Source organism: Panicum hallii, chromosome 9, assembly GCF_002211085.1.
Source record: "Panicum hallii strain FIL2 chromosome 9, PHallii_v3.1, whole genome shotgun sequence".
NCBI lineage: Eukaryota > Viridiplantae > Streptophyta > Magnoliopsida > Poales > Poaceae > Panicum > Panicum hallii.
The window spans coordinates 12896339-12905084 of NC_038050.1; the positions used below are offsets into that span (position 1 = coordinate 12896339).

At 45.3% G+C, this 8746-nt stretch overlaps 1 long non-coding RNA gene across 1 annotated transcript; it reads right to left on the reverse strand.

The window, feature by feature from the left end:
• Window positions 1-5247: 5247 nt before the first annotated feature.
• On the reverse strand, window positions 5248-7563 carry LOC112873693. The gene is made up of 2 exons (XR_003224806.1): window positions 6980-7563; window positions 5248-5568 (listed from the first exon to the last, which is right to left on the reverse strand). It is a non-coding gene; the product is annotated as an uncharacterized LOC112873693 (long non-coding RNA).
• Window positions 7564-8746: the final 1183 nt, after the last annotated feature.

Consider the following 8746-nt stretch of genomic DNA (forward strand, 5'->3'; position numbering starts at 1 on the left):
CGGACTTGTTCTCTTTAACTAACCCTAACCTAACACGACACGAATCTTAACTGCTTATTCCTAATTTACACGGCCTTATGGCCTCCATCTTCCGCACGGGGCCCAATTTGCAAGCTTTGTCACGACTGCCTTCTAAGCCCATCTTGCTCCATGGCCCACTTCTGGCCCGGTCAAAATACGGCGATAACAGCAGTATGCTGTGAAGTCCGCTGCGGCAAACTCTCCTCCACGATCCGTGCGGAGAGCCTTGACCTTCTTCCCTGTCTTGCGTTCTGCTGCGGCCTGAATGTGCTTGATGGCCGTCGCAGCAGCATCCTTGGATGGCAGCAAGGAGATCCACATATATCGGGAGTAATCATCAACAAGCAGAAGAAAGTACCGGTTGCCGCTTGGTGTCGCCGGCGTGATGGGACCACAAATGTCGCCGTGGAGGAGTTGGAGCACCTCTGTTGAACGCCCGAGCGCCTTCTGCGGGAACGGCGCTCGACGCTGTTTGCCGGCAAGGCAGGCCTCGCAAACCTGCTCCACCTGATTGAGCAGGGGCAAGCCGCGAACCAGCTCCTCCCGCGCCATTTTGCGTAGAGCGGCAAAATGGATATGGTTGAACCGGGAGTGCCAAATCCAGGATTCGTCATCGGTGCGCGCCGCTAGGCAGACCGGGCGTGCGATGGTGACGTCGAGCACGTACAGCCTTCCTGGATTGCGGGGAATCTTCGCGAGCAGATGCCGCTCCTCGTCGCGGTGCGCATCACGCCGTCCTCTACGAGCACCTGGTAGCCGCCTTCGTCGAGCTGGCCGACAGAGATGATGTTGGCGGTGAGGCGCGGTAGGTAGTAGACGTTGGGGAGTGACCGGTGCTCCCCATTTTTGCAGGAGAAAAGCACGGTGCCAGTCCCCTTGATCTGCGCGACGGAGCCATCGCCGAAGCGGACAGACCCGGTGACGCCGGCGTCGAGGTCGGAGAACGCTGCTCGTGAGCCCGACATGTGGTTGGAGGCACCCGTGTCCAGGACCCATCGCTTCGGGTCCCGGTCCTCGGATTCATCGAAGGCGGCGAACACCTTGCTCTCGGTGAGGTGGAGGTGGCCGCCATGGTGAATCGCCGGCGGGATCGCCGGATCTTGCTTCGGCGGCGGCGGCTCAATTTGGGGAAAAATCCCCTCCTGTTCACAGCGCACCGCGAGAAGAAGAGTGGGCTCATCATCTTGGGCCACGTGGGCCTGCTCATGCCTGAGCTTACCTCGGCAGTCTTAGGCCCAATGGCCTTTCTTGCCGCAATTCCTGCAGGTGTCGCCGGCGTTTGTGCTAGCCCGCGTGTCGTTGTTGCCGCCGTCGCTGCGTCCATGTCCTCTGTCGCGACGCTTGCCGCGGCTACCGGAGCTCGATCCGCCGCGGCTGTACTCCAGCTTCTTGTACTTCTCCAGCCACTGCTCCTCTGTGAGGAGCAGCTTGCCATCGGCGGTCTGGGGCGGCGCTGGTTCGTCGTCAGTGGCCGCCTTGAGCCGGCCGGTGACCTCCTCGATCGAGAGCGTGTCGATGTTGAGGAGGGTCTCGATGGAGACGACAAGTTGCCGGTACCGGGGTCGCGCGACGCGGAGATACTTGGCCACGACCTTTGATTCCAGCTCCGGGTCGCCGAGGATCGCCAGTCTCTGGACAATGTTGGATAGGCGGAGGGAAAAATCCTCAACTGACTCACCGTCGTGGAAGGCGATTTGCTCATACTCGGCGCGGAGGCTTTGTGCCGTTGACTTCCGGACCCGTTCGTCCCCGATGCGCATCGTCTGGACAGCCTCCCATGCTGCCTTGGCTGACGGCTTGGTCGCTAGGGTGGGAACCATCTCCGGCGGGACGCCGCTACAGATTGCCTCCAGTGCGGTACGGTCGTCATGGAAGTCGACGCCGTCGTCCTCGATGGCCCGCCATAGGTGACGTGCCTGGAGTTTCAACTTCATCAGCAGTGACCACGAATCGTAATTTGTCTTCGTAAGCTGCGGCCAGTTGCCGGAGCTCCCGCCTTCACGGATGATGCGCTCGACGATGACTTCCTGCGGTCGGCGTGCGTCCCGGGTGTGCGAACGTCGTGCATCCCGCGTGCGTGATCGGCGCGGTGGAGATCGGCTCGGGGTCGGCGTGCGCTGCGGCGACTTCCCTTTCGGCGAGCGTGACGGAGTCTTGTTGCCCCCCGACGTACCGACCTTGCTCGGCGGCGGCGTCCGGCCACGGCGCGGCGGCGATGTCATGGCGGCGCAGGTCCCGTCTTATGGCTCTGATACCACTTGTTGGTCGCCGGATGACAGTGAACGTCGGCGAGCAGGACACGAGCAGTGACAATAGTGAACACAAGCTCACACGAGATCACTTGGACTCACAGATTTTGTGCTGCGATAAAGTGGCAGTGTTTTCTGTTCTTAGCTTTCTGTTTTATTGGAGAGCACAGAAGAGCAGCACGATCACAGCGCGTCCGTGCGGGAAATCAGCGCGTCCATCCCCACGCCTCCGCAACGGCAGCCATGCTTGCATGCCCAGGTTCGTGGACGAGCGAGTCTCGCACCACAACCTCCTACGCGCGCGGCAGCCACAGCCCGGTGCTCGCGCGCATGCATCAACTGAAAAACAAACATGCAATCCTATCTAACATGCACAAAATTACTAACAAACTCCGGCGAGGAGAGCCCCCGAAGGAGCGTGTACGCCATGGCCAGATGCTCTTTGAGCTCTTTCAGAAAACCCCCTCAAGAACCTTGCAATCTTTTGTTTATTTCTTGTGTCTTTGCTAATTCACAGAAAACCCCCTAGACCTATTAGGAGTTTTCAGTACAGCCCAAGCCCATATTTTTGCAGATCCAGCCCTGTCTTTTACCTTATTCACGAGCACCGTTTTGTGTGTCTCGAGAATCTCTTCCGCTAGCCCCTAAATTCTGCATTTTATTGCCAATAAATCCCTGCAGCCTTGTTTATTCCACGATTCCACGTTTTAACTCCGTTTTAATTTATTCTTATTGTGTTAATTTTATTTTAGCCTGAGCTATAGTTTTGCAATGTCCTTGTATGGTAGTTCCTATTTTAAAACTAAATTTAGAATTAATTTGAATAATAACTAATAAAACTAACTTTTCTAATTAAAAGTTATTTAGCGTTCTAACTCGGTTTTCATAAATGTGTATTTAAATAATTTGTTTAGCGGTTTGAATCATAAAGATTTACACTAGATGATCTTTTATTTGCTAGTTAAATAATTAGTTGACTTAATTTGTACATAGACTTGATAAAAAAACTTGACTAAATTTATCTCGCTTTTACAAATATAAATTAAATTGAATTAATTCCACTATATTCTTTACATGTCTTCTCATAATTAAAATAAATTCAGCTTATAGATTTCTTTTCTCTTACAATGCAAATCTTCCGATATCTGTATCTTTTTTACTGTAGTTCCATTTTTATCATTTAGTATGCTCACGCGATCGTAGCTTTGAGCCCACCCCTTTAGTGTGTTCCTGTTACTTTTTTCTTCTATTTGGTGATCTGTTCTTAGTTGTGCTTGTTTGTTTGTTGTATGTTTGTGCCCGATACTTGTTGCGAGCAGAAATGCGAGCAGAAAGGAACGCAGTTCAAGAGCTCTAGAAATTAAGAGAGAACAAGTGTTGAAGACTCTGAGCAGCTATTCTTTGGAACGAAGGCAAAGAATAAAGGCAAGTATATTCCTTGATCATACTTTCATCCTAATAACCTTTATTTATTTTACACTTGCATGCATTAACTTGACAGGTTCCTATCTCATCGATATTGTTTATCCATGTCCGGGTTATGTGTTTAAATAAATAGGTAGTTTGCTTAGTTGCTAAACTAAGATGACGAGTGGTTTATTAAAACAATGTTGATTCATGATTTACCTCTTTTGGAAACACTAAGATAAATTGATGATGATAATTAATTTAAACCATGGAGCGACCATCCGGGAAAACAGTGCAATCACAAGAACTACATTACTCTTAACTTAGCTAAGTAATTAGATATCTCTGGCTTGTTGGTGGTCATTTCAACGCAAGAGGGGGGCTATGATGAGGTGTTCGTTGCCTGCCTAGGGTTAATGGCGAATCCAACAGCCAAGTGAAGAGGGGGCTCATCTCCCTTCTCTTTTTCTTCCTCCCCTTCTCTTCTTCTCCCCCCCCCCCCTCTCTTTTTCATTCTTTGTTCCAAAAAATGAAGAGGGGCTTAGGGTGGTATCTATTGATTTTGGGAGGCAAGGGGCTTGATCCCCCAGCCCCCCTAGATCCGCCCCTCCGCCCCTGCTAGGGATGTACGCATAGCTATAGTCACGCCTTGGGGAAGGTTCACTCACGCAGTGGCTGAAACATTAGCGGGCCTATGACTTGTTGGAGCGTCTTTGGCAAGGCCTCGTAGAGTACCCATGCAGTCATACCTCGAAAGTGTGATGATAGTGCCTGATCACCACTGCGTGATGGGTAACACGACTTGTGGGTAAACTGTGCGACCCTTTTGTTTAGCGTAAAACTGATATATCAGCCGTATTCATGGTTAAAAGCAGTCTGGACCTTTACATGACTTAACTAAATCAAATCTGTTATATAATTCAGTTGTTCAATGTTCGAAGTTTATTTATTACTCAGTTATCTCTTTATTTCATAAATGTGGGCAAATTCATTCATAACTTAGTAAATATGTTGTTAATGTTTAACTATTCATTTAAAGCTTACCGCTTTATTCAGCCAGCCTTAATCCTTGCTTAAGCCTTACATATCATTTATTTTTCTAATATATTTGCTAAGTACCAACCATAAGTGTACTCACACTTGCTAAAACCGCTGCTCAGAAAAGAAAGTTGCTGTAAAATTTTCTAAAGATGTTGCCAAGTTCTAGGCGTACGCAACTCCGGTCAATTGCCTGTGAAGTATGGAGCCTTCATTTCCAAGATAAAGTTGTATAAATCTGATAGTCTTTTAGTCGTTGTAAGTTTCTTTTTTTACATTGTTGCTCATTATTCCGCTATGACGTTATTACGTGTATGGAATTTGATCCTCGTATATATCCTAGTATACATATAGTTATATAGTTATATAGTTATAGTTATGTATTTGGTTTTATTTTAAAAACCGGATGTGACAGTATATGACAATATTGGATGAACAACGATGCTAGACCTAATGTAGCCCCTGAAGGATGAGATCACGCAGGTTTGCAAGGATGTTCTGCTTGCCATTGACAATCGTCCAGCCTTGCAACTTGTTACGTGAACGTGTAATATGATCATCAATTTCTTCCGGAAGTTTTGCTGATGGAAGCTGTAGATTGGCCTGGATATACAATCAAGTAGCAAGATTTGGGGATTTTTTACTATCGCCCTTGTGATTGCAAGACGCACTGCTACTGCTAATTTCAGTAAGCCTTTCCCTTTTGGAGGAAAGCAAAACATGTAAGTAGCATTAAGTCATTCAGATGTATGTGTACTTGAAATAAGTATTAAAAAGGAAATGAGTTCTTACCTTTATTTTCCTTTTTCTCTCCTTGTGTCTGGTTGACTTGTTGATTTCTGATATTTGGGATCTGCAAAAAATAAAAAAAAACAACGTAGCAGTTCATATTCTCCAAATATAAGCCCCGAGCATTGAAGAGTAGCAACAGCTATGCAAGTGATTTGTAACAGTAGTGAATATGTAGTTCTTTTTTTTACAAAGTTTTATTGGATGTTCAGTTAATGTGTATGTATAGTGAAATAACATATAAGAGATTAAATAATAATGTTGATAGATGCATCAACAGAAATGGATTTCACAATATAAATAAATGGTTTACGCCTTCAGTCACCAAGTCATTTAAAATTTCATCATTTGAGAAAGGGAATATGAAAAGTAAATTGTCCTGTCAGTTTCTGGAACTGTTGATACACCATTTTCATATAAGAACTCAATTGATTCAGGATTATTGGATGCAAGAAAATGTAATCCCCAAATCAACTGATTCAGAATTACCGAATAAAAGAAAGTGTAGTTCACAACTTGTATTCTTAAATTTTAGAGTACAAGCAGATAGATGAACATGTAAACACTACATTTTGTTCTCGACCTGGGAGTCGGAACTTGGATTTCATTTGCACTATACAAAACATATATACATACATTGGAAGATGAAGTATGCCCAGTTCATTTCTCAGCTGTTACCCCTTAGAAAGGCTTGTTTTATTTTTCATCCCTACACTTTAGAAAGGCTGATTCATATATGGATAGGAGGTGCCATGAAATGACATTTGCAGAGTTACCAAATATTAGCATCTATCACTAAAATCTTAAACATGTCTACAGAGGATACCACCTCGGTGGCGCCCAGAGATATATGAGAAATTAGTTGACTTATTCAGAACCTAGCATATACGGAAAGCAATAAGGAAAGTTCAGAGATAGTTTGAACAGGTCCTTGTCATAAATCATGATGCTGACTTGTGCCAAGTAATCAATTGGATGTTCTGATTTGTACTAATTTGATAAGACGCCACAAAAAATTGAAGGTAGTAAAATAAATTGCCTATTACGACGTATGATATTGATATGCTGACGACTGTTTCTTTTCTGTAAGATAAAGGATAACAGCATGAGGGTTTATTTTGTATCCTGAATTATAATTACCTTGTATAAGAACCATCCGAAGGTATGCTTATTTACTATAACTAACAGAGATGTCAAATGTTGTCTAATTATTAATGGGGGAAAACTGAATGTCTATTCAGAATTTGCATATTTCTGTGGCTATCTTCTAAGTGATTGTGTTTCGCATTTAAGCGGAGTTACACAAGGTACATTCTGGTTGCACAATTATCTTACTCTAGTTAGATTATACAAAAAGCATTGAACTATTGTATAAAGTTGCAATCTCAGGACTGCATGCCTGCCAAAATCGAAAAATTCATGAAATAAAAGTCAGTCCAATCTAAATTGAATCAAGGGAAAGCTTATGATGTTACCTCGCTAATATATCCTGCTGGTTGTGCGGATGGGCGCAGCTAAACCGGCGATGGTAGTCCAGAACTTCAGATTAGACGGAGGGCCCTTCTTCCTTGAGGCAGTGGATGGGGAGAGGTACGTGCTCGCTTGGAACTGGCGGCGGTGGCAAATCTTGCTGTAGCAGTGCAACCAGCAGCCGCGTTTTGAGCCCATCAGGTCGCGGCAATGGCCGAATCGAAGTCGGCATGGACTTCAGTATCCTCCTCGCACTCTCTGCCACACGCCGTAGCCAACGCCGACGAGGCGCTGCGGCTCGACGCGGAGGTGGCCCAGAACGCGCTGTTTGACCCCTGCTCCATACCCTCGGTGCGCAGACTACTTGAACTCGGACGAGGTCGCTAGCGAAGGGAGGCGCGAGTAGCAAAGGCGAAAGGGAACGACGCTGGCGGCTTGGGCAGACTACTTGAGCCCAGACGAGGTCGCCGGCGAAGGGAGGCGAGGGGGGATGACGCTTGCGGCTGAGCAGACGGAGCCGGCGGGTGGCGCGGCAAGCGGAGAGTGGAAGGCAGGGGAAATGGATGAGATCCTTGGCGAGCGGGTTCGCGAGGATTCGCGAGCAGCGGGTTTGGCGAGAGACCCAAACTGATCCGCATCGGACGGTACATCTTGTGAGCTGGCTGGATCCGACGGTTCGCGGGTTAAACCGGCGACGTGGCGCTATAGGTTTGTCCAGTTTGAGCCCGAAATTCGTGTGTAGAGATTTGGAGATATATTGTCGTCGTGCATGTGAACCTCATAGTAGTTTAATATTTGATAAAGCTAATTTTGAAAGCTTTACAGTACTAAAAGATATTTAAAAGATATTTGGAGGACACTTATTAAATCCTTAAGATCTTCTTAGCTAGAAAATATCTTCTCAAAGATTTTGTGTATTTTTATCACTTTGAACAACTATTATAATAAAAAAATACACATGTTAAATAATATTCGCGACAAATGTATTGTCTACATTCATGAAACAACTTGTGTAAGAATGCCATGTATATAGGACCATGATGCGGGTTGTACCCGCTATGTAAAAATATAGAAATCTCAAAGTTGAATTTTATTAATACACTGGTATATACAACAGTATAATGCTGACCTTGTGTCAAATGTACATGTTATATCTTTGTTCTTTCGTAAGATAATTATATGATTTAGGCGCATACAATGGATGCCCATTAAACTCATAAATTTGACCTTGGACACAGTAATTTAGTTTGTACTCCAATCATACACAAGAAAACTCAACTTGTGGTTGCAAGTTTGGACTAAAAATGTTGACAATAATATTAGGTCTAAGAGCTCAATTCAAACAACTTCAAATATTTGAATAAATATATTAACTTTGAACAAAAAACTTGTGGTTCGAACTTATTGCATAACTTCAACTTGGTCAATGCCATAACTAAGATTGATATGGGGACAGCGTGGCATGTGGGATGTCCACCGGGAATTATATTCAAAAAATTGTTTGGAGTTGGTCTTCTATCTAGGAGCAAGATACATACACACAATACATAAGAGTGACATGCGGAGCAAAAGGAATGATGTAGCATATGCATATTAGGTAATATAACTCCTTGCGTGTTTGAGCGCCAACAAGTATGTATGACTCAATGCGTCAAACTAGACGAACCGACAAAATTAATACACTTCGAAATCCACCAATGAAAGTAGCTTAAGAAAAGGCGGGAAATACTATCCTTGCAATACTAAACGGATGTTGGCGCGGACGCTTTATA